Raw genomic sequence first — 23,883 nt, 5'->3', positions numbered from 1 at the left:
CTGATAGGTGATGGCTATCATCTTAAGGAAATAGAAATTAAAACAAGGTGTTACGCATGCCGTCCGCAGCAGACCCGCAGCATGGCCCCCTCACCTTTCTACAGTGACTCCAGCTCCTGGTTCCTCCTTGCTGGCGGCGGTGGGCCGTCAGCTCCATCCTCGGGCCTTCCCCAGTGCCTCTGGCCAAGCTGCAGTCCCTGGCGTTCCCAGTCCAGCCACCATGTCCATTGCTTCTTGTTGAGCCTCTCCGCGGGGCCCGCGAAGAGTCGCTGCTTCTCGGTGCCACGCACATCACTGATGTTTAAGTAGGGACTGCAGCAGGAACCTAGCCGTGGCCCCGGAGGATGGCGTCAGTGAAGCTTCAGTATTTAAGCGTGGGCTCCGCTCCCTAGCTTTGCCTTGGCAACAGGTTTTCTCGCTGGTCAAGTACTCGTTGCCTCCTAGAGACACGTCTCACTCCTGCATTCCTGTTCCTCGTTTGTTCCTGGTTCCTCTCTCCTTGTTCCTGTCTTGCTCCATACCTCGTATTCCTACACGGACTTTGACTCTGCTTTGCCTGACCACGCCATTGACTATCTCCAAGCCCGGACCTCTGCTTCACCTGACTACGCTATTGCCTATCTCCAGACCCAGAGCTCTGCTTCGCCTGACTACGCTGTTGCCTGTCTCCAGACCCAGACCCCTGCTTCGCCTGACTACGCTGTTGTCTGTCTCCAGACCCAGACCTCTGCTTCGCCTGACTACGCTGTTGCCTATCTCCAAGCCCAGACCTCTGCTTCACCTGACTATGCTATTGCCTATCTCCAGACCCAGAGCTCTGCTTCGCCTGACTACACTGTTGCCTGTCTCCAGACCCAGACCTCTGCTTCGCCTGACTACGCTGTTGTCTGTCTCCAGACCCAGATCTCTGCTTCGCCTGACTACGCTGTTGCCTATCTCCAGGCCCATTCCTCTGCTTCACCTGACTATGCTATTGCCTATCTCCAGACCCAGACCTCTGCATCGTTTGACTATGCTTGACTATCTCCGTGATCAGACCTCAGCCTTGCTTGCCACTGCCTCCAGATTGCTGCCAGCCCTGACTCAAGCCTGCTCCTCTGTGCTTCTCCAGCTTACTTCCTGGACTTGGTCTATTCAGGCTTCGGCCTGCTCTTGCTTGGGCGCCCCCTGTCTACCTCCGTTCCTTTGGCGCCAGAGTCTCCAGGACACTACCTTGCCCAGTGTAATACTGTACCATCTCTCACCTGCTGTCTCTGGGCTGAACCCGATCTCTACATCAACTATATACAGAGGACCACCTAAGTCCAGCTGGCCCCGGCACCCAAAGGCTCAACCTGCGGGGAATGAGGGCTGGTATTGGTGAAGCTCCAGCTGGCCTCTGTCCATCAGCCCACTCCGCGGTGGGGACCCATAGGTCCCTACCTACGGGTTGCGTCAACCCCACCTCGGCTCAAGGGTCCACATCCGGCGCAACACAAGGTGCTTGGCAATATGTTCTAGCCATGATCTGGGCAGAGATAGTATAAGGCTTCACACAGGAACTTATTTGTGGATATCCAAATCTGTTTTACACAACTGAATTCCATTTGGAAACATAGAAATCAATAATCAGATGGCCAGTGAGCAGGAAAGTTACCTGAATTACTTTCCCAGATATTCAGTAGAACATACTCGGATAAGTGTTCCACTGAGCATAAAGTTACCAGGATAAAGTTGTCTGGATAACTTTAGGTCAGCTATTTTCCTGACCAGACTGACCCAGCTAACTTTGTCCAGGCATCACTGAAAATCAGCATTGCCTGGACAAGATGAAACTGTATCCTGGGAATACCCCCAACCTCTTTGTAGTCCCTCCACCTCTTTGTAGCCCTCTAAATTTCATGTGGGTAATGAGCTACTCATACAAGATTTAGCCAGGGAGCAGGGAGGGCATTTAAAAATCTGGGGTTTTGTCTGGATAACTCCACAAGTTACCCCAGATGAAGCTTTTGAATATTGACTGCACGGTGAATATATGCTATGCTTTCCCATGGTGAGCACTTCATTTTACACAACAAAGGCTGGTCAGTTTTCCCTGTTGAAGCATGTAAATCTCTGTTCAAGGCTATGTAATGGACCCTACAGTCATGTCTCCATTAAGATCTGGGTCAGTCCCTGTTTCAGCTAGAGAGAGAAGGTTAGAGTAGTGGGCAATACTATTCAAATACAGCTCCTCCTTCTGTGGAGTCTGGAATGGCCATCCCTCTGGAAGTCTATTTAGGTGCTCTCCACAGTGAGCTCAAGAGGCAGTCTTTTCTGTTAGCATAGAGTGCAGAGGTGTTAGGAGTTTATATTTTTCTTGTTTTCAGACCCAGTCAGTAAAGGCAGGCTAGCCCAGCTTGTTGGTCCTGACCAGGATCAGGAGGATTTTCCTTCCAGTCTACTCACTAGCTAGTATGGATAACCCTCTGTATCTAAGTTTAGGGTTTTTTGACATTTTTATTAGAAACCTCACTGGACACCTGGGGCCTGTCTTGCATGCAGGGATTGGAGAATCCTGCATGTGAACCGCCCAGGGACAGGGAAGATACACCCCTGAAGCGGTGGTGACCTGCTGTGAGGAGGGCACGTTGCTGTTAGCTTCTGTTCTTTTGGGGGAAAGAACACTTTGTTAGAAGATCCAGGAGGAAGGTTTTTGGCTGTCCTTTCCTTCCTGCTAGAAGCAAGAGAACTGCTTGTTTCAAAGAGGATCCTTTCAATCAAAGATCCAGAGAGAGTACTAAAAAGACTGTATAAGATTAAGGAGATAGTGAAGATCTGCTAACCATGAGTAAAGGAAAATAACGTCACTGGGGACACCCATCTGGTGTTCACCGCCCTGGGAAGAGAAAGAGAGGATTTACGCTCTGAGCCATAGACCTTGCTATTTTTTTCATCTTGGAAGAGGTTTTGACCATCCTAAAGATCCTGCCCATCTGGGAGCTCCTCTTTATGTCAATCCAAAAGAGTGGATATTTTCCCTGTCCTGATATAATTGAGCCCTGCACAGAGAGAGGGAAGAAACTGTAAAGAATTGAAGAAGTGCTGCAGTTTGAGTTTTGTGATATTCACCATCAGTGTTTAAAAGTAAAGGCGTTTATTCTGTCCACTAACCAAGTGGTGTTTCTACATTCATTGCACTCAGAACAGAGACCAGCATCCTCCCCAGGGGAAACACAAAGGAATATGTAAGAAAACCACCCCTGTCACATTGGGATACATATTCAAAAGCCATTTAGATGGATAATGGGAAATTGAACTGGGTAAGTCGGGGTGTTCCTGGGGTGGGAGGTAGATGTTCTGGGGAGGAGCTGAGTTAGCCAGTTAACTTAACCGGCTATCTCTAGACGTGACATAAGACAGGTCTAAAGTTAGCTGGATACCACATATCCGGCTATCTGTAATTTATCCAGGTATATTCAGTGATGTGGCTGCGCGGCTGAATATCCCAGTTAAGTTAGCCAGATATGGGTATCCAGCTTACTTAACAAGCTGATTGGTGGCTGAATATGTACCTCATTATTATTATTATTGTTTTATTTCTTGTTATACCACCTTTCTAGTTAAAATCAAAGTGGTTTACAAATTAAAATATTTTATATCAATAAAAAATGAATAGTCCTTTATTTGTCGGAGTTCTTCTAGGAAGAAATTCCACAAGGCAGGCTCTGCTCCTGTGAAACATCTAGACATATTATTTAATGCACCTCTGCTAAGCTTTGCTTTATCTCTTGCCTCTGCCTCCAGATCAATTGGCTGGCTGCCTACAGTTTAAAAGGCAGCCAGCCACATGCTCTCAACTTTTCAGGCTCATATCTGAAGCAAGAGACAGCATTAAATTCAATGACAACAAGCATTCCTTTCACAAGCTTCTCACTGTGTCTTGGGGATAGCTGGAAGATACAAAGACATTGGAAGTTTTGCAGGAAGCACCTAAGGAGGAGATGGAGGAGGGATTCCAGCAGAAAGATACTGAAAATACTACCAAGGCCACATCAAAACCATATTTACACTTTATACAACCCAGAAACAACATCCTTATGGATTTACAAATCAGCGTGCAGCAGTCCTTTTTATGAAAGATTGTTCAAGAAAATCATAGACAGCCAAGGAAGGGTATTTGACAAGAATAGCCATTGAAGTCATTTCCCCTGGAGTGACAGTTAGCATTGTGAACCCTTGTGGCTGTGATGAGGTTGGTGCAAACTATGAGGCAAACCCCGTAGGCCCCAGGCAACAGCTGGCAGAAGCAGGTTGGCAAGAGACTGGTCTAAGGCTTCACCTATACCAGCCCCTTTCCCCAGAGGTTGAGCCCTTGAGTTCTGGGGGCAAGCAGGGCTAAGGTGATGGTCTCTTGAGGTGGAGCGTAGGCGAAGGTCCAGGGCCGAGCAAGGATCAGAGGCAGGCAACAATCAGAATAGACAGAGTCCAGGCAAGGGGGTGAGAGGCAGGTAGGGATCAGGGTAGTCAGAGTTCAGGCATGAGGTCAGTGTCAGGTGGCAGTCAGACTAGTCTGAGTCCAGGCTAGGGAACAGAGCCAGTGGTCAATCTGAAGTAAGATGAGGAGGAGACAGGTAGGACTGACATGGAAGAACTGACAGGCAGATGAAGAGAGTAGATATAATGAGACTGGGCAGACGGGAGAGACGAGGCAATGCTGGATGAGGCAGGGTAGGCTGAGGAGGTGAGGCAAGGCTGGACAAGGCAGGGCAGACTGAGGAGATGAGACAAGGCTGGACAAGGCAGAGCAGGCTGGAGAGGTGCTGAAAGATGTTGGCAACTCACACTACTAGAAGTAGTAGGACCTGTTGCTGAGACAAGATAGGGAAGCCCAGGAAGCCCTCAAGTAGGGCAAGCTTGCTGACGTCATCTCAGGATCCCGTGGGCTTTTCCCGCTGCAGGCCCTTTAAATGCTGGCAAGTTGGGCACACACTCACCTAGGAAGAAGAAGAAATGGTGGGTTGCGACAGCGTTCCAGGCCGCTCAGTGGCAGTCGATGGCGGGCAGTGTCCAGGCTGCAACAAAGCGCCGGGGTGAGTACGGCAGCTCATGGAACCCTCCGCTGAGCCACCAAACTTTAACAGTGGCCAATCACAATGTCAAACTTATTAAGCACTGGTACCAAAATATCTGTCCAAAATCCAACAAGACAGCAGGTGAACAAATATAACACATTCGCCTTATGGCAGGAGCAACATCTAGTCACAACTTGGTGTCTCAGTGTCCTTGGCCTCACCGCAGACTCCTCAGAGGCAGCATCTGCAGTAGAGCTGGGGTGAGCTGGTGAGTTACTTTCATTAAAAAACTAATTACAATGCATACCAAGCATTAATCAGTGCTATTTATGGTAGCCTTTCAAAGATCTAGGTTTCAGGCCTTTATCTACCTGCACAAAAGTTCTGCAGGCAGATTAGTCAGATATTCAGCTGCACTTTCAGCTGCATAATTGCTGCTGAAATCTGGATAAAGGAAACTTGGTAAATTTACTCAGTCATCTTCACTCACTTAGTAGGTTTTTAATATCATGGTAACAGAACATAAAGTTAGTGTTGTCAATTATTGGTTGGGTGAGAGGTTTGGGTGAACTGGGGGAATTGCTGAAGAGCTAGGAGGGTCTTGATGACCTGGAGAAGGAGTGTGTGAACTGATGGAGGGATTGGAAAACTGCTCATTTCAATTACACATGCAAGTTTGAAAATATACCAACTTACGGGTGTAAATCAGGGTTTTAGGAGAGCAAGTCAAACAGTAATTTTTTCCATATGTAAAATATAAGAATGTATGTTTATAAAATAGCTGGGAAAAGTATATGTGTTCAATACATTGAAATACACATTTTCAATGCTTTGCAGGTATTTGCACTTAAGCATATATATGCATGTAGTTTGGGGGGTGGATGTACGCATGTTTTATAATCTGCATATACTTGATACAGGCAGGTTATAAAATACTGAAGCAGTTCTCTGTGAGGTCATATATGCACATATATTAGGCCACACAGAGCTGTTTGAAAAGTATCCTCATAATTTTTTAAATATTAATTCCAAAAATCCAAGTTTGAAGGGAAAGGACAGGTACTTGAACCTCTCAATCCCTGAAGCCAGGAGCGAGAACTCTGACTCTTTTATATGTCCATAGATGTACTAGAGGACTACTAAGCCTGTTACAGCTGCCAGAACTAATAAATAAAATGTGCTACAAACCCTCTTATTGAAAATACTGTCTGTGTATCTCTTTTGCTGTTGCTTCACACTCGGGATATTCATCACACTAGGTTTGATAGAACATATCAAGTTCTTCATGAAAACATGACTAGCAACAATGATTTGAATTGTAAGGATGAATAATGTACCATACCTAATATCAAAATCCGCCAAATAATATTTCAGGAAGATTCCATGCTACCACTTTCGTTTAATAGGTTATTAATTAAAATCACAAATATAATAATTAAAAATACAAGTAAATATGCAATCTAGGAAATATATATATAAGAGAGAGAGAGAGAGGGAAGAGAGAAAGAGAGATAGAGATATATAATATAGATAAGCGCTCTCTCTCTCTCTCTCTATATATATATATATATACACACACACACAAAGGAAAATATATATACACAAAGGAAAACAAATAATAGTCAATGTATTGTCTGTAGAAGATGTAAAGCTTTTCATATCCTGAGATCACCATTTAGAAAAACAACCTTGAATTTAAAAAAATAAAATTCTAAAGGCATCAGGATCCTATTTAACTTAAACAAATGTGCCAAAGCAATGTTTGTTAAAGCAAAATAAAAAAAATATCATTCTATGGAATGCAATAAATAATGTCTCAACAAATATATACTAGTAGCTGGGAGTATAAGAAATTGCAACAATTGAACTTAAAATAATGAGTGAAAAGGTTATCAAGATGTACTACAGAAGGTAGAACTAATATTAAAAAGTGTTTTAATAGCATGGAACTAAATGTAAACCCTGAACCAATTGTACTGTCCTACCACTTTGGCATTATAGCTTAGCATAAAAAAGATATAAGAATACCTGCTCACCAGCTAATCTATGAGAACCAGTGTATATTACAAGAACTGATAGAGGTTGTATATTACAAGACCAGAAAAATAGCCACATATATATGGGGACTATTTTTTTTTATATTTTGTCTATAAGAAAACTGCAGGCATTCTTAATGACATCAACAGGCCCAAATATTCAAAAGATTAACTAAAGAGTCCAATTCTGTTATCTACTGTGGCCAACAGTGCAAAAGATAATTGTTGCTTTTGTGGCAAACCATACTGACTAGAGTGCAATGCTGATGATCTCAGTGGAAACTTCCATTCAGTTCTCAGGGCCAATAAGGGAACTTAAGTCATCCATCAGGGATGGGATGAGATACAGGACTTCATCCATATACAAAAGAAATGCAGTTTCATTTTTTTTCCATAAACCAAGTAACTATGAAAAGATGTTTTAAGTTTTCTTTTAGAAATGGAGGGTCAGTTCGATCGATTACCTCCTCATTTGTGGATTCTTGTTTCTTTGTTGGATCATGTTCTATCTTGCATTAAAACACCTGTCTCTTCCTGTGAATCATAGGCATCATTCTGTAGATTATCTGCCTCACCTGTTAGTTTATTTTATAGATCGCTTTTCCAAAATAAAATCAAGGCGATATACAATGAAATAAAAATACAATATACATACATAGTCAATAGCATAAATACAATCATAAATAATTTAACAGAAGAACACCAAAAGCCATAAGCATCAATAAAAACATAATGTGAAAATAATAATAAAACAATCATAACATATTGAAGCAGCAAGGAATAAGTTAAAAAGAAGCTAGTCAGGCCTCAGCCTGTTGATAATTCTCTTCTTCTCCTTCTTGTTCTGGACAAAAAGTATAAACATTTGTTGGCCTGCTTTCTTTTGCAAAAAGTACATTGAAAGACAGCTGTTTTGAAAGTTTATTTTTCTCCCTCTAAATTTATTGTTTACTCCAATTGAAAATGTATGGTTATTTTCATAATTGAGGATCATTATATACATAAGTATCTGCAAACCAGTGTCATAGGATGCAAAATCTTTAGACAGTTGCTATGTGTTCAATTGTCATGGCAAAGGGGTACCCGAGGCCGGCTGGCACCATTTAGAAAATGGAGTCAACAGCTCTAGATGCAGAAGGGTCACTATGGCCTTCACCATTAGACCACCAAGTTAAATTGTAAGTGGATCAGGGTACAGAGATAGGGAGGCTTGAAAGGAGCCTGGGGTAGGTAGTTTTTTTTTAACAGCATGATAAGGGTTTGGAGGAAGAGGAAGGGGTAGGGGTAGGGGTAGGGGAGAGGTTATAGAGAAGCACTTAAATCTATTTTTAATTCTGAAAACATAATCTTGTGCTGGGGGGGGGGGGGGTAGGGGGAAAAAGGGTCACAAATGTTTTACTCTCAGCTGGGGTGAGAGTGGAAGCTCTGGAGCCAAACTGTCCCTTTTAAGGCCAGAGTCCAGGAGAATTAGGACATGATTTAATAACTCAATTCTCTCAGGAAAATTTAGTTACACCTCTAGAGGTATAGCAAATATTTGATCAAATAACTCAGCTTGTGAATATAGAGGTTAGCTGTGCTTATTTGAATTGCATCAGATTTTCTAGTAAGGAGCTGATTTGTGCTAGGTTTTTTTTAACAGCTGGATGATGTGCAGTAGTGGAAATACCATGCATTATCTGTGCATTAAGGCATTTACTGTATGGGAAATGTGGCTTGCTGCATGGAAAATCCCTAATACAGCTTAATAAATGACCCACTATATGTTCAGGACCCATGCCTGAACATTTTTTCCTGTATCACTGATAACAGTACCTATTTCTGCACCAAATGAATATATATGTTTCTCCTGATCTGCTCAAGGTTCCTTTTTTCAAAAGTCCAGTATTAATTTTTCTTTTTTTGTCCCTTTGCCTTGGCAACAGCCTGTGCTTGGTTCTCTGTACCTCAGCAACAGCTCAAATGTATAGGTGAACTACATCATAGGTGGAAATTCAGTCTATGAAGGCCTTTAAGATTGAAAACTTAAATAGAATGCCTTCCCCTAATATCAGAAATAAAAAATACTTCAGGTCTATGTGTATATTAATCTTGAGACACTATCAATTCTGAAAGTAGAGGAGAGAAGGGAAAAGGTATGGGGAAAAGTGCATTTACAAGCAAGGCACAGACAGTAACAGGTGAATTTTCAAAAATATTTACATGTGTAAACCTAGCTGCTATCATAGCAATTTTCAAAAGCCATTTACTCATATAAAGGGAATTTACGCGAGCAAATCTTATGGGCAATTCAATGGCAAATATCGTAGCAATTTTCAAAAGCTCACTTACTCAAGTAAAGTGTATTTTCTCGAGTAAAACCCAGTTTTACTCATGTAAATGCTCTTTAAAATCAGGCCCTAAGTTTCTTTAAGATTCTTTATAGTGTTATAATTGTCTAGCTGACACATGCAGACCTTAGATTCATCCTAATGTAAACTACTGAGGAAGAAATCCCGATAAATGACCTAATTCACCCCCAGATCTCTTCCCAATTTGGTATAAGCCTAGCCCTAGTGAACATACTTATCCACCCAAAGGACCTTACCTAATCATACCAAATACAATTTAAACTAACAAAACCACACTAATAGGATCAAAAAGTTAAGAAGGCACCCAGGTTTATTAGCAAGAACTACATTAACAACAGAATATATTTCAAAATAGCAAACAAGATATATCTCAGTGAGCCCCATCTAGCTCAGATCTATCACTGTATTACAAGGTTAGTTTTTGATAGCTTATTACCTTCAAGCACCTATTTATTTCCCTTTTAGTGTCTAGTCTGCTTTATTGCACAGACAAGAAGTTTAATAAGAAACTAAGGATGAAGGAAGAAGAGTGAAAAACATTCTGCTTCCAACTTCATAGGAATCCAGAGTTTGTGATTAAAGTCAGTAGAATTCAAAGAAAGGAAAGGGAAAAAGTTGATCTAATCTACCTTTAAGAAAATAAATGACTAATTTCTATAAAAAAAAGTAGTTAGGCCCGCAAAAAGATTTCAGACCTACTAGTAAAAGTTTGTAACCTATCATTAAAATCATCCATTGTACCTAAAGACTGGAGGGTGGCTAATGTAATCCCAATATTTAAAAAGGGCTTCAGGAGCGATCCGGGAAACTACAGACCGGTTAGCCTGACTTCAGTGCCAGGAAAAATAGTGGAAAGTGTTCTCAATATCTAAATCACAGAACATATAGAAAGACATGGTTTAATTCAACAAAGTCAGCATGGCTTTACCCAAGGCAAGTCTTGCCTCACAAATCTGCTTCACGTTTTTGAAGGAGTTAATAAACATGTAGAAAAGGGTGAACCTGTAGATGTAGTGTATTTGGAATTTCAGAAGGCGTTTGACAAAGTTCCTCATGAGAGGCTTCTAGGAAAAGTAAAAAGTCATGGGATAGATAGTGATGTCCTTTCGTGGATTATAAACTGGCTAAAAGACAAGAAACAGAGAGTAGGATTAAATGGACAATTTTCTCAGTGGAAGGGAGTAGGCAGAGGAGTGCCTCAGGGATCTGTATTGGGACCCGTACTTTTCAATATATTTATAAATGAACTGGAAAGAAATTGTTATGCTCAGGCTTGTGAACCCTTGAACCGACGGGAGGATGATATACCTGAGGAGGTGGATCCGTAAGTTCTCCTGTCGGGTGGCGAGGCAGAGCAGAAGATGCGACAAGCTGACCCTAGGCACTGGAGACTGAGGCGACTGTGGAGGCAGACAAAGAGTCATGACGTTAAGGAGAGGAACTGTGTCTTCACCACTGGAAGCCCGGGGTCCCCCCAGGAGGAGCCCATAGGGACCTGGACCGCTGGGATTTAGGTGGACCTTTGAGAGGTCAAGGAGTCGAGAGATTGGTGCAAGGGCTAACTGGAGCTTCACCCCTGGAAACCCGCGGTCCCCCCGGGAAGAGCCCATAGGGATCTGGGCCGCTGGGACTTAGGTGGGCCCTTGGAGATGATGGTCCAGAAGAAGTCCAAAGTCAAGTGCCAGAGGGTCGTCACTTACCAGTCCGAGGTCACACACCAAGGGATTGCCGCTTGCCAGTCCGAAGTCACACACCAGGGATCACCGCTTGCCAATATGATGTCAGGAACCATAAGAACATGCCATACTGGGTCAGACCAAGGGTCCATCAAGCCCAGCATCCTGTTTCCAACAGTGGCCAATCCAGGCCATAAGAACCTGGCAAGTACCTGGCAAGTATCTGGCAAGTATCTGGCAAGAACCCAAAAACCCATGTTATCGTTGCTAGTAATAGCAGTGGTTATTATCTAAGTCAACTTAATAAATAGCAGGTAATGGACTTCTCGACCAAGAACTTATCCAATCCTTTTTTAAACACAGCTATACTAACTGCACTAACCACATCCTCTGGCAACAAATTCCAGAGTTTAATTGTGCGTTGAGTGAAAAAGAACTTTCACCGATTAGTTTTAAATGTGCCACATGCTTTTGACTTTTGACTCTGCCTCTATTTGTTTCGTATTAAGATGTTTACTGGCTATGTTATTGTTTAAAACTTATGTTCGATGTAAACCGAATTGATTTGATCTGTTTCAAGAAATTCGGTATAGAAAAGCCTTAAATAAATAAATAAATAAATGCTAACTTCATGGAGTGCCCCCTAGTCTTTCTATTATCCGAAAGAGTAAAAAAATGATTCACTTCTACCCATTCTAGACCTCTCATGATTTTAAACACCTCTATCATATCCCCCCTCAGCCGTCTCTTCTCCAAGAAGATCCAGGAATCACTAAGATGAGACAGCAACCAAGAAGCAAGGGTCCGAAACACAAGAAGACTCACCGAAGCAAGCAGACTCAAACAACGCTGGAAGGACGTTGCCAAGTCAAAGAAGAGGCAGAGGAAGTCTCCTTATATACTTCCTCTGCTCTGGCTCATAGGATTCAGCTGTAGTTAGTTAAAGGGGCGAGGTCCCCTTAAATCTCAGAAGGAGGCCATCTTAGATTGGGCCATGGAGGAGAGCTGCCTGATGCTGTGAGGGAGGAGCAGGGACGGCTCCTGACCAGGCGGCCAACCCGGAGGCCCGTGCCGGTGTGCGGGAACAACGGGCACTGAGAACAGATGTCTCCCCTGGTGTTGCCACGGCGGATCACCATCATGGTGAGGTAGGGGGCGCGGCTGCGGTCGTCCACGGCCGCGGAAAACAACAGAAATATGACGAGTGAGATAATCAAATTTGCAGATGATACAAAATTATTCAGAGTAGTTAAATCACAAGCGGATTATGCTAAATTGCAGGAAGACCTTGTGAGACTGGTAAATTGGGCATCCAAATGGCAGATGAAATTTAATGTGGATAAGTACAAGGTGATGCATATAAGGAAAAATAACCCATGCTATAGTTACACAATTTAGGTTCCATATTAGAGCTACCACCCAAGAAAGAGATCTAGGCATCATAGTGGATAATACATTGAAATTGTCGGTTCAGTGTGCTGCGGCAGTCAAAAAAGAAAACAGAATGTTGGGAAATAATAGAAAGGGAATGGTGAATAAAATGGAAAATATCATAATGCCGCTGTATCGCTCAATGGTGAGACCGCACCTTGAATACTGTGTACAATTCTGATCGCCGCATCTCAAAAAAGTTATAGTTGCGATGGAGAAGGTACAGAGAAGGGCGACCAAAATGATAAAGGGTATGGAACAGTTCCCTATGAGGAAAGACTAAAGAGGTTAGGACTTTTCAGCTTGAAGAAGAGATGGCTGAGGGGGGATATAATAGAGGTGTTTAAAACCATGAGAGGTCGAGAACAGGTAAATGTGAATTGGTTATTTACTCTTTCGGATAATAGAAAGACTAGGGAGTACTTCATGAAGTTAGCATGTGGCACATTTAAAACTAATCAAGAAAGTTCTTTTTCACTCAATGCACAATTAAACTCTGGAATTTGTTGCCAGGGGATGTGGTTAGTGCAGTTAGTGTGGCTGGGTTTAAAAATAGGATTGGATAAGTTCTTGGGATAAGTTCTTGGAGGAGAAGTCCATTACCTGCTATTAATTAAGTTGACTTAGAAAATAGCCACTGCTATTACTAGACTTTGTTTGTGGGAACTTGCCAGGTTCTTATGGCCTGGGTTGGCCACTGTTGGAGAGAGGTTGCTAGGCTTCATGGACCCTTGGTCAGACCCAGTATGGCATGTTCTTATGTTCTTAAGGTAGAGATTACTTCCCATAAAACTCACATACCAGGGATTTCCCAACAATATTATCTCCTCTTCTTCATCCAAGTACAGGTGAATCACAATATCCAGATTCCTCTTCCTTTTAAACACCAGAATTCAAAGTGGAACATAGGACCCACATCCTTCACGCCTGGAGGCAAATCTTTCCTTCCCCTTCTTTTTACTGATATCTTCTTTGACACTCACACCTCTCCTTAGTCATCCCAATTTCAACCTTTCAGCAGTGTGCAGGTCTCCCTGGTCTCTTCCATAGCCTAGCCCCTAGGGGCAACTTTGCCTTTTGGAAAAATGCCTTCCTCCTAGCTCTTGGCATTTCCTCAGGGGGAGGAATCACCTCTTCTTCAACATCCTAAGCCTTCGTCTTCTTTCCTTGAGGGGAAAAGCCACTGCAAGGCCCCACTCCCTACTGGGAGGGTCCCTGTGCCCACTGGCCCACAGGCTGATTACTCCAGGCTCCTATATCCTGGAGGGCCTTCTCTTCCTCTGCTCCATACTCATGAAAAAGGGGAGGTCTTGCCACATTGGCTCCTAGGCCACTCCTAACCAATCATCTCTTCCCAATTCACCTAAGGGGAAACCACACCAAAAACACCGTTGGTAACTTAAGGAACATTGCAATAAAAACAATGCAATTCACAGCTCAGAACTGTCCTTGAAACCATCCAGTGGCTGTCCCACAGTACTCAAGTCCAATCATTATTTCTCTTAGTAACTTCAGAATAAGGATACCACAGTGTTTCCCCTACCTGAAAGGTCTTGAAATATTAATTCATGAACAGAGAGACAAGTGGTAATCCTGTCACACAAACATCAAGCCTAAAAGCCTAGCAGTAGCAGTAAGTGCAGGTATAGGTAAGCCTCTATGTTGCAAAATTCTGTGCCTGCAGTCCAAACAGTTAAAATCTCAGCCCAGCCAACAGGGAAAATCAGAACTCGTTGGATGCTTTTAATCTTACTCAGGTTTTAGAGACCTCACATAAAAAGGTAATCTATCTAGCTACTCTTCTGGTTAATTATGTTTTCAAATCTGATAAACTTTTCTTTAAGATCAAAAATTGAATTTCTTGGCTTAAAAACTTGGATTTTCCTTCACATTTGTCATGCTTTGCAGGCAAAGAGAAAAAAAATTACTTTTTTACACTCTTAATTCACCTCCCTACGGGGGCAATTTATGCTTAAATTTATATGCAAGTGTGCCATAAAACTCCAGGGGAATAACTATGCTTTTACGGAGCCATCACAGAGTCATTTATTAAAGTCTAGTTCTCAGCCATTGACTTCCTCGTCACTTTCAGGAGAGTAAGATCTGTTCCTTAGTTATAATTTAGCTGCCATATCTCACTATATAAAAATATTTAGATAGACACAGATTTATTTTTCTTTGGTATACTTTCTTATTTTGTTTTAAATTGCTTCCTATTGCACCGCCTTATACACACACTTCACCAACTCCTTTTTCTTCTTATTGAGGACTCAATTTTTTTAGATATGTTGGGAACTTGGTGGGGGGTGGGGGTGGTTTCAATGTGAAATATTTTCTGTCATTCCTGTACTTTCATTTGTTATATTCCTGTATCCATTTTTTTGTAATTTAGAACTTTTATCCTTCCATTTAAAAATGTGTGAAATTATAAATATAAAATAAAGAAATATCCTGCATTAAGCTAAGAAAGTGATCATTCCAGCTGCAGAAATGTCAGTCAATGTTAGGAACAGTAGGAGTATATATATTTCTGGTTTTGTATTTTTTGGGTTTGGAAAATATTTTATGAAATATGTTCGCTATATGAGGATCCTAGAGCAAAGTAAATAGATTTCTGTATTCTTTGATCTTGGTAGAGTTCTAGACAGGGGTGTCCTTATTCCTTTATCCATACTTTTGTTTAATTCAACACTCAAACTTTTAGCAGTTTAGACAAACTAAAGATCTTCATGATACATTAATATAATTAGAAGTGCTAGCAGAAATGCAAATATTCATATAGCTATGTCTGTCTAGCAAATGAAATGATATAAATTTAAAAATAATTATCAGTCTGGTCTGTCTGGCAGGCTGTAAGTTTAGTATAAACTAGAGGCCCTAGGTGCTCCTATAGCTGAACTGCCTCGTCAGCTACACAAACCTCATATTGACCGAGACAGTATGGCAGGTTGGTAGTGGTGTGCAGCCATCTGAAAAGGCCACAGGGACCTAGGGGAGTTCATGTTTGGGAAACAGATACACTGGTGTTGCACTTGAAGGAGCAGTCACTAAGTTTAATAAATTGTATGAGGCATGGACATTTTGAAAGTCATTAAAAAATATCATATTGGAAGCCATTAAAAAAAGGTTGAAGGAAGTCCAAAAGACAGCTAGCATGGTTTAATGGTAAGGTAAAAGCAGCAGTTAAAGCCTTCTTTCAAAAAATACAAAGCAGACCCTAATGAGGAAAATTGGTATAAGTACTGGCATGTTAGATGTAAAACATTAGCAATACAGGCCAAGAAAGAATTTGAGAAGAAGCTTGCTATAGAGGCCAAAACTAATGATAAAAAAATTTCAAGGACATTCAAAGCACAATGCATGTTTCAGGTAAAAGGAGTGCTCAAGAAGGACAAAGAAATAACTGAAAAACAGAATGAATTCTTTGCATCAATCTTTACTAAGGAGGATGTTGGGTACAAACCCATACCCAAATCATTCTTTGATGGAGATGATTCTTGGTAATTAAAATGAATCTGTGTAAAAACAGAAGATGTATTAGATCAAACTGAGAAAGTCATGACTTACGAATTACCAAGACCAGATGGTATTCACCCTAGAGTCTTAACAGAGCTCAAACATGAAACTGTTTACCTGTTACTAGTAATCTGTTGCCTATCATTTAAAACAGCCATGATACCTGAAGACTGGAGGGTGGCCAATGTAACACCAATTTTTAAAAAGGGATTCTGGGGTGATCAGGGAAACTATAGTCAGTGAACCTGAAGTTGGAACTGGGCAAAATGGTAGAAGGTATCCTTAAAAACAAAATTACTGGCCATATAGACGGACATGGCCTAGTGGAGAAGAATTAATATTGTTTTAGCAGAGGAAAGTCTTGACTTACACATCTATTAGACTTTTTGATACATAAACATGTAGGTAAAGGTGAACCAGTAGATGTAATATATTTGGATTTTCAGAAGGTATTTTGCCAAGTCTACCTTGAGTGATTCCTCAGGAAATGAAAAAGTCATGGGATAGGAGGCAATGTCCTGTTATGGATTAATGGTAACTGGTTAAAATTCAAGAAACAGAGAGGAGGACTAAATGGTCAGTTTTCCAATTGGAGAAGGGTCTTAGTAGAATAAAATAAGGATCTGCACTGGGACCTCTGCTGCATAACATATTCATAAATGATCAGAAAATGATTCTAATGAGTGAGATGATCAAATCTGCAGATGACACAAAATTATTCAACGTTGTTAAAACAGCAGCAGATTATAAAGAATTGCAGAAGGTCCATGCAAGATTAGGTGGCTAGGCATCAGAATAGCAGATGAAATTTAATGTGGAAAAATATTTCCAACCACAACAACCTTGGAGTCCTTATGGACGATACACTGAAATCCTCAGCTCAGTCCAGTTGCAGTCAAAAAAGCAAATGCAATGTTAGGAATCCAAAAAGGAATGAAAAATACAACAGAAAATATCATATTGCCACTATATTGAGCCAAGGTGTGACTGTACCTTTGGTATCATGTGTAGGTCTAGCTGTCCAATCTCAAAAAAGACATAGCAGAACTAGAAAAGGTACAGAGAGCAACAGAAATAATAAAGGGGATAAAATTGCTCCCCTGTGAAGAGAGGCTGCACATTAGGTCTCTTCAGCATGGAAAAGAGATGGCTCAGAGGAAACATGGAAATTATACGATGGGAGTATGGTACAACAAGCAAATAGAGGATGGCTATTTACCCTTTCAAAACAAGGAGACACAAAACTAAGAACATGCAGATTTAAAAAACAATTATAGAGATGTCTTTTTCACTCAATGCAAAATCAAGTTGTGTAATCTCTTACAGGTTTGGACAACTTTCTGGAGGAAAAGTCCATGAAACATTCTTAGCCAAGCAAACTAGGGAAAGCCTGTGAATAACAAAAAATAGATCTACTTTTTGGGATATTCCGGGTACATGTGACCTAGACTATTTTCTATCAGACAGGATGCTTAGGCTCGATGGACCTTGGTCTGTCCCAGCATGGCATATCTTATGTTTTTATATTCTTTTGAGACTTTGCTTTTGGATCCATTCATCCCAAGTGTTGTCTCTTCATTGTTAAAGTGAACTGCAGTGGTTAAAGTGTCTACTATTTCCCTGGAGTACCTTGGAGACTTGTAACTCCCACGCTGTAAACAAAAACCTTGGTTATTCTTTGTGTGTAACAAGAAATCAGGAGGTGGGGCTTCATATTTAGCTCTATTTAGCAAAGGATAATGGTTCAATGTGCATGTAATAACTTCATCTTTCTGCTATTAATATTGCTAACAGGTAACAGAGATTTCCAATGGAGAACAGGGCATTTAAATGCCTTTTCTAAACATTTTGGGGTAATATCAGTGCAAAAACACTCAGCATTTAGTTTGCATGTTAGCAAAATTTATCTTTGATGAAATAAAATCATTTTTTATAAAATTAGGCCATTGGGAGTATTTCTTGAAGTGCCTGCAGATGCAAACTGCTATAATGAAGTGGTATTCTCACTTGTGGGCTTTACATATATAATGCTCTGTAAATGCACATTCCCTTTAGTCAATTAAATCTTCAAAAATGCATCATACCAAAATTAGCTTCTTCAGAAAATTATCTGGGATGCTTCTGTATGTACAACATTATAGTTTTATACCAAAATAGAACATTTGGGGTAGATTTTAAGAGGCGCGCGAACAGCCTACTTTTGCTTGCGCATCAGACTCAAGCAAAAGTACGCTGGATTTTAGTAGATACGCGCGGAGCCGCGCGTATCCACTAAAATCCTGGATCGGCGCGCGCAAGGCTATCGATTTTGTATAGCCTGCGCGCGCCGAGCCGCGCTGCCTCCCCCCGTTCCCTCCAAGGCCGCTCCGAAATCGGAGCAGCCTCGGAGGGAACTTTCCTTTGCCCTCCCCTCACCTTACCCTCCCTTCCCCTACCTAACCCACCCACCCGGCCCTGTCTACCCCCCCCCCTTACCTTTGTCGGGGGATTTACGCCTCCCGGAGGGAGACGTAAATCCCCGCGCGCCAGCGGGCCTGCTGCGCGCCGGGCCGCGACCTGGGGGCGGGTACGGAGGGCGCCGCCACGCCCCCGGGCCGTAGCCACGCCCCGTACCCGCCCCCAAAACGCTGCCGACACGCCCCCGCAACGCCGCGCGCTCCGGCCCCGCCCCCGACACGCCCCCCTCCGAGAACCCCGGGACGTACGCGAGTCCCGGGGCTCTGCGCGCGCCGGGAGGCCTATGTAAAATAGGCTTCCCGGCGCGCAGGGCCCTGCTCGCGTAAATCCGCCCGGTTTTGGGCGGATTTACGCGAGCAGGGCTCTGAAAATCCGCCCCTTTATGTATACATTTTGGAGGTCAGTCAGAGACTGAGTTAGGACCAGAGATCAAGAGCCATAAAGAGAACGAGGAACTAAATTTTTGGAAATGAAGATAAATCATGCAAAGATAGTACAGCTGAGTATCTTAACAATAAAACAATCCTTTTGGTTCACTTAGCTCTCCCCTATTCTAATTGCTTTAGGAGGCAATTTGCAAGGAACTCTCTTAATTGTAACGTCCATGGGTTCTTTATAGCAGTAGGGCGACACCTAATATGCACATATTTTTCCAAAAGGTAAAATATGTGCATATTTTCCTTTTGGAAATTGTCATGTGTACAAAGTTCCCTCTAACGTTTGCATTTGCACATCTGTGCAAGTAAACTTTCTCCAAAAAGTGACTTACATAGATTTGAAAATACTGTTTGCTTACCTTATGTTACGACTGCCAGACAGATATTAGTGGAACCACAGTTTAGACCGCTTACCTTGTGGAGGAGCAATCTGGACTCTGGGAGACAGCGCGTGCACCGGTAGGCAGTCCGAGTCGGGGCAGGCAGCAGACAGAGTAATCCAAGAGACAGTCTGAGTCAGGGCAGGCGGCAAGCAATCCGGAACCAACAGCAGATAATCCAAAAGGGCAGGCAGCAGGCAGAGTAGTCCAAGAAACAGTCCGAGTCAGGGCAGGCGGCAAGCAATCAGGAACCAACAGCAGATAATCCAAAAGGGCAGGCAGCAGGCAGAGTAGTCCAAGAGATAGTCCGAGTCAGGGCAGGCGGCAAGCAATCCGGAACCAACAGCAGATAATCCAAAAGGGCAGGCAGCAGGCAGAGTAGTCCAAGAAACAGTCCGAGTCAGGGCAAGCGGCAAGCAATCAGGAACCAACAGCAGATAATCCAAAAGGGCAGGCAGCAGGCAGAGTAGTCCAAGAAACAGTCCGAGTCAGGGCAAGCGGCAAGCAATCAGGAACCAACAGCAGATAATCCAAAAGGGCAGGCAGCAGGCAGAGTAATCAATCCAGACCAGGTCAGAGGCAGAGAAACAGCAAACAAAATCCCAGCGATAGCTCCAAAGAACAATCGTGGCCGAAGCAAGGTGCAGGGGAACTGCACTTCTTTAAATAGCCCAGGGGGCGTGGCCTGGGTCCGAATCGCGCAGGACTTCGCTCTCCTTCGCACGATTGCTGGCAATCCCAAAATGGAGGAAACACCCCGAGCACAACGAGACCCACGCTGCTGAAGCAGCCCCACTGCTCCCCGGACCCTGAACGGACCCTCCCGTGCGTCGTGCCGCTCGGAACCGCGTGATCGAGGTAACACCTTATTTTTCAATGTTGTCCAAAATATGGCTCCGGGGGATGCCTCCCCTCTCCTAAACAAATGCAAAAGCACATGTGCTTTCAGCCTCATTTAGGGGAGACATTTTAAAAACTGGCATTCTACCCAAGTAAATAGGATTTTGCCCATGCAAATGCCTTTGAAAGTTTTTCTTTTAATATAAAAGCTACGTATGTGGCATTTCATGGTAGTTACTATTAATTAAGAGCATTTAATTTCAATACAACAAGGGGCTATTCCACTAAAACTCAAGCTATGTTTTTTTGCTTGCAGATGGTAACATTTTAGCAGAAATGCTACAATGGCTCTTAAAGGGCAATTCACTATTTTTTAAGCGCATCCACTAAAAATTAGCCTCTGTAGAATGCATACACAATTAGCATGCATGCTAGCACAAAAAGTATAACATCTATGTGCTACTTATCCCTAAACAGCATGTGGATGCTACTTAAAATAGTACACTAACATGGAGATACTCATTCCTCATGGCTCTGCCTCCTGGCTTCAAAGGTAAGCCCAGCACATGGGACAGGGTGTCAGTACTGATAGGAGACTGCAGGAGAACAGGTAAAAGGAGAGGAAAAACCCAAATGAAATATAAATCCTCCCTTGTAAGCCAAGGGGGAGGAGGAAGAAAGTACAGAAGAGCTAATGGAGGATTTGGAGGCAGAACCTGCACCAAGTACTATGAGGCAGGTGCATGATTTCATGATGATTCTTCACTCAGGAAGAAAACAATAACATTCTGGAGCTGATACTCAGGGACGTAGATAAAAGCTGGATAAGTCTGAATACCATCACTTATTCGGCTAAGTTAGCCGGATAAGTAGCCACACCCTGGAATGCCCCATCCTGCCTATCACTTAAATGAAAAACGTGTTATCCAGCTAAGTAGTGGTCGCTGAAAGTGACCAAATATTCCAGTACCACCACTTAGCTGGAAAAGTCTGAACTTGTTTGGCTAAGTGGTGCTGAATACCAACCTCAAAAACTTTACTGTGCTGTTTGGGAGAGACTCCAAATGAAAAACCCTAGCAGCAAAGGAGTACATTTGGCTAACATCAGCAGCCTTGGACTTACCCTCAGCACATTAAAATATATGAAACATCATTACCAGGACATTAAAAGGGGCATCCGAGAAAGTCTGCAAAGATCTGTACCATTTGGAAGAAGGCAAGAGATGACAGTATATTTTCTATTTATTATCTCACCTCTAGAGCTATGCTTGGCTGAAAATTTGAATCCAGACATCATCATTGGTCTTGCAAAGCCCATGGAAGGATAATCAGTGAAGCATCAGGAGTAAGACTGTGAGCTGCCTGCATTAACAAAGCACACATTAGGAATACAAAGCTGGGAGAAAGATGGAATTCAAAGGTTAAGCCTACCTGTTGTGAAAAGCATAATGAGTTGTTCCTCATATATGTAAAACTTCCTGTTTCAGGTCAACGGTTAAGTGTTACTCTAAGTTGAATAATGAACCAAGTTAACAACTTGTGCTACCACCTTCTGCTAAAATAAACAGTACATAGTATAAGAAGTGAAACCGAATTCCCAGACTGGTGAGCTTGTGTGCTTAAGTCTTAAATATGGCGGAAGGTAGCCACAAATGAATACATACCTTATTGAAAACACAATAAAAGAAATTAGTTTGAGCGTAGTTGAATCAATAATGGTACTACAGTATCTGTACAAGAATTTGGTGATGAATCCGCTAAACCTTGAGGATGTTAATCCTATACAAAGGCCACTATTGACTCAGACATTCTCTTCTGTTTTTGTTGAGCTTAATATAATTAGAAGAGCAGGGTTCTATGTTGTTGAGTTTTTGGTTTTGTTTAATTTTGTATGAATTTTTTTTTTTGTTACCTGCCTAGAGTGGTAGATAGGCAGACTATAAATTTCTTTAATAAATAAATAAATAAACAGAAAGGAAGAGCACAGATAGTGTGGCAGCTTCAGTATAGCAGAACAGCTGGCAGGAAAGAGTGCCCTCTTCTCATGAGAAAAAAAGTTCCTGACAGAAGAAACATGGATGCTCTGAAGCAGAACCAGAGCTGAAACTTACAGGAAATCTCAAGGGATCCTTGCAGCACTTTAGCAATGATTCCTGTTGCTTTTAAGAGCCATTGGATGTCATGATGGAGACAATGAACACAAAATAGCATTCTTTCTGACAGTGACTGGAGCAAATACTCTGGATATGTTCAATACTTTTACATTTACAGAAGAAAAAAGCAAACGCTTCTAGGCAGTACTGAAAAAAATTGAAGCCCACTGGGTTTGCATGAAAGGCAGGTCTTCAGATGTCAACCATAGGAAGAATCTGAGACAATTCAAGAAGTTGTCAGTGACCTCAAACCAAAAAGTAAATCATGTGATTCTGGCATACTGATAGGCTCATTGATTAAGGACCAAATTGACCTGTGGTTAGGGGAATAAAAGAGTGCAAGAGTGCCTGCTTGGAGAGGCTGATCTGTAATTGAAGGCGGCAGTTGACACGTGAAGCAGCAGAAGACACTCACACTCAAATGTAGATAATGAGTAACAGCAGTGATAGTGCTTCTGCTTTGGCAGTGACTAGAGACAAAGCACGAGCATATGGGAGGACAGACAGAACCCAGACACATATATGAATCTGGCTCAAAGGAAGAAATGATAAGCAGAAAAGTTCAAAGCAAGTGCAAAGTATTTCTAAGCAATGCAACTGATGTGGCATGAGAAATGCATATAAACAATGCCCAGCTTTTGGACAGAAATGCCAAAAATATGGATAAGATACCCACAGGGCAAAAATTGTGCAAAACATTAAAAGCAGTTGAAGAAGTTTACAATGAAGAGCTAGAAGAATCAGAGGCAGATGAAGATTTCTTTCTAGGTTGTTTTGATGTAGACCCTCACTGGAGTTTGCAAGAATGAGAAGGAATATCATCAGATGGTACCTCGTGTAGCCCCATTAGATTCATTCCATTGATGCCTTGGAGTATCCTTCAAATTCTGAGTCTGGAAGGCTCTGCCATTCTGTTTTCTCTCTATGAGCAGCTTGTAGTGTTAGGGCCACAACAGTTGCATCTCCTCTGTTCCACACCTCTAGTAAATCCTCCTTCTCTAGCATTCGCATCACCTCCATGCAGGCAACTGAGCTCTTTATCTGACCTAAAAAGGCAGGTGGTCATATGCTAAAAAGTACATGGAGGAATGTACTATTTACAGGCATGGACCCTAAAGCCTCCTTTGCATCTCACATATACAAATTACATACATATATGTATACATGCAGATATTTAACATACATGCACTAACATCATTTTGGATTGGTTTAGTATGTATACTAAAGCTTTGGTATGTAGTACTTAATTTCACATGCACTCTAAAAGCCTTAACATGTATACTATGTTAATCCCCAAATGTTATAATTTATGTATTTTTTTAAATTCTTTATTTATATATTTTCAAATACAAATGCCACAGTAACATTCATTAAGTATATTCAGAGAGTTAAGAAAAATAAATCTCGTTTCATCAGCTATTACATTACCTACATAAAGAAACATTTCACAACTATATCTTCCTTCTCTTATGTAATATAACATTTGTAAAATCAAATAGTGTAATTAAATTAAATTTTTTTAGAAAAAATATCGAGCATTGCTGAGACTTAGAAATTTCCACGGAGAAACCAT

The 23,883-nt window shown here is 42.0% G+C and overlaps 1 long non-coding RNA gene across 1 annotated transcript in view; it reads right to left on the bottom strand.

The window, feature by feature from the left end:
• Nucleotides 1-21,660, bottom strand: part of LOC115092250 — a 293,575-nt gene extending 271,915 nt beyond the window's left edge. The window contains exons 1-2 of the long non-coding RNA XR_003856959.1: nt 21,412-21,660; nt 19,352-20,234 (exon numbers count right to left, since the gene is read on the bottom strand). This is a non-coding gene — a long non-coding RNA (uncharacterized LOC115092250). The remainder of the gene's footprint in view (nt 1-19,351; nt 20,235-21,411) is intronic.
• Between the last annotated feature and the right edge of the window lie 2,223 nt (nt 21,661-23,883).

The sequence above is a fragment of the Rhinatrema bivittatum genome, chromosome 5 (assembly GCF_901001135.1).
Source record: "Rhinatrema bivittatum chromosome 5, aRhiBiv1.1, whole genome shotgun sequence".
Lineage (NCBI taxonomy): Eukaryota > Metazoa > Chordata > Amphibia > Gymnophiona > Rhinatrematidae > Rhinatrema > Rhinatrema bivittatum.
Note: the sequence above shows the minus strand (reverse complement) of the source record. Positions and strands in the feature narration are given on the sequence as shown.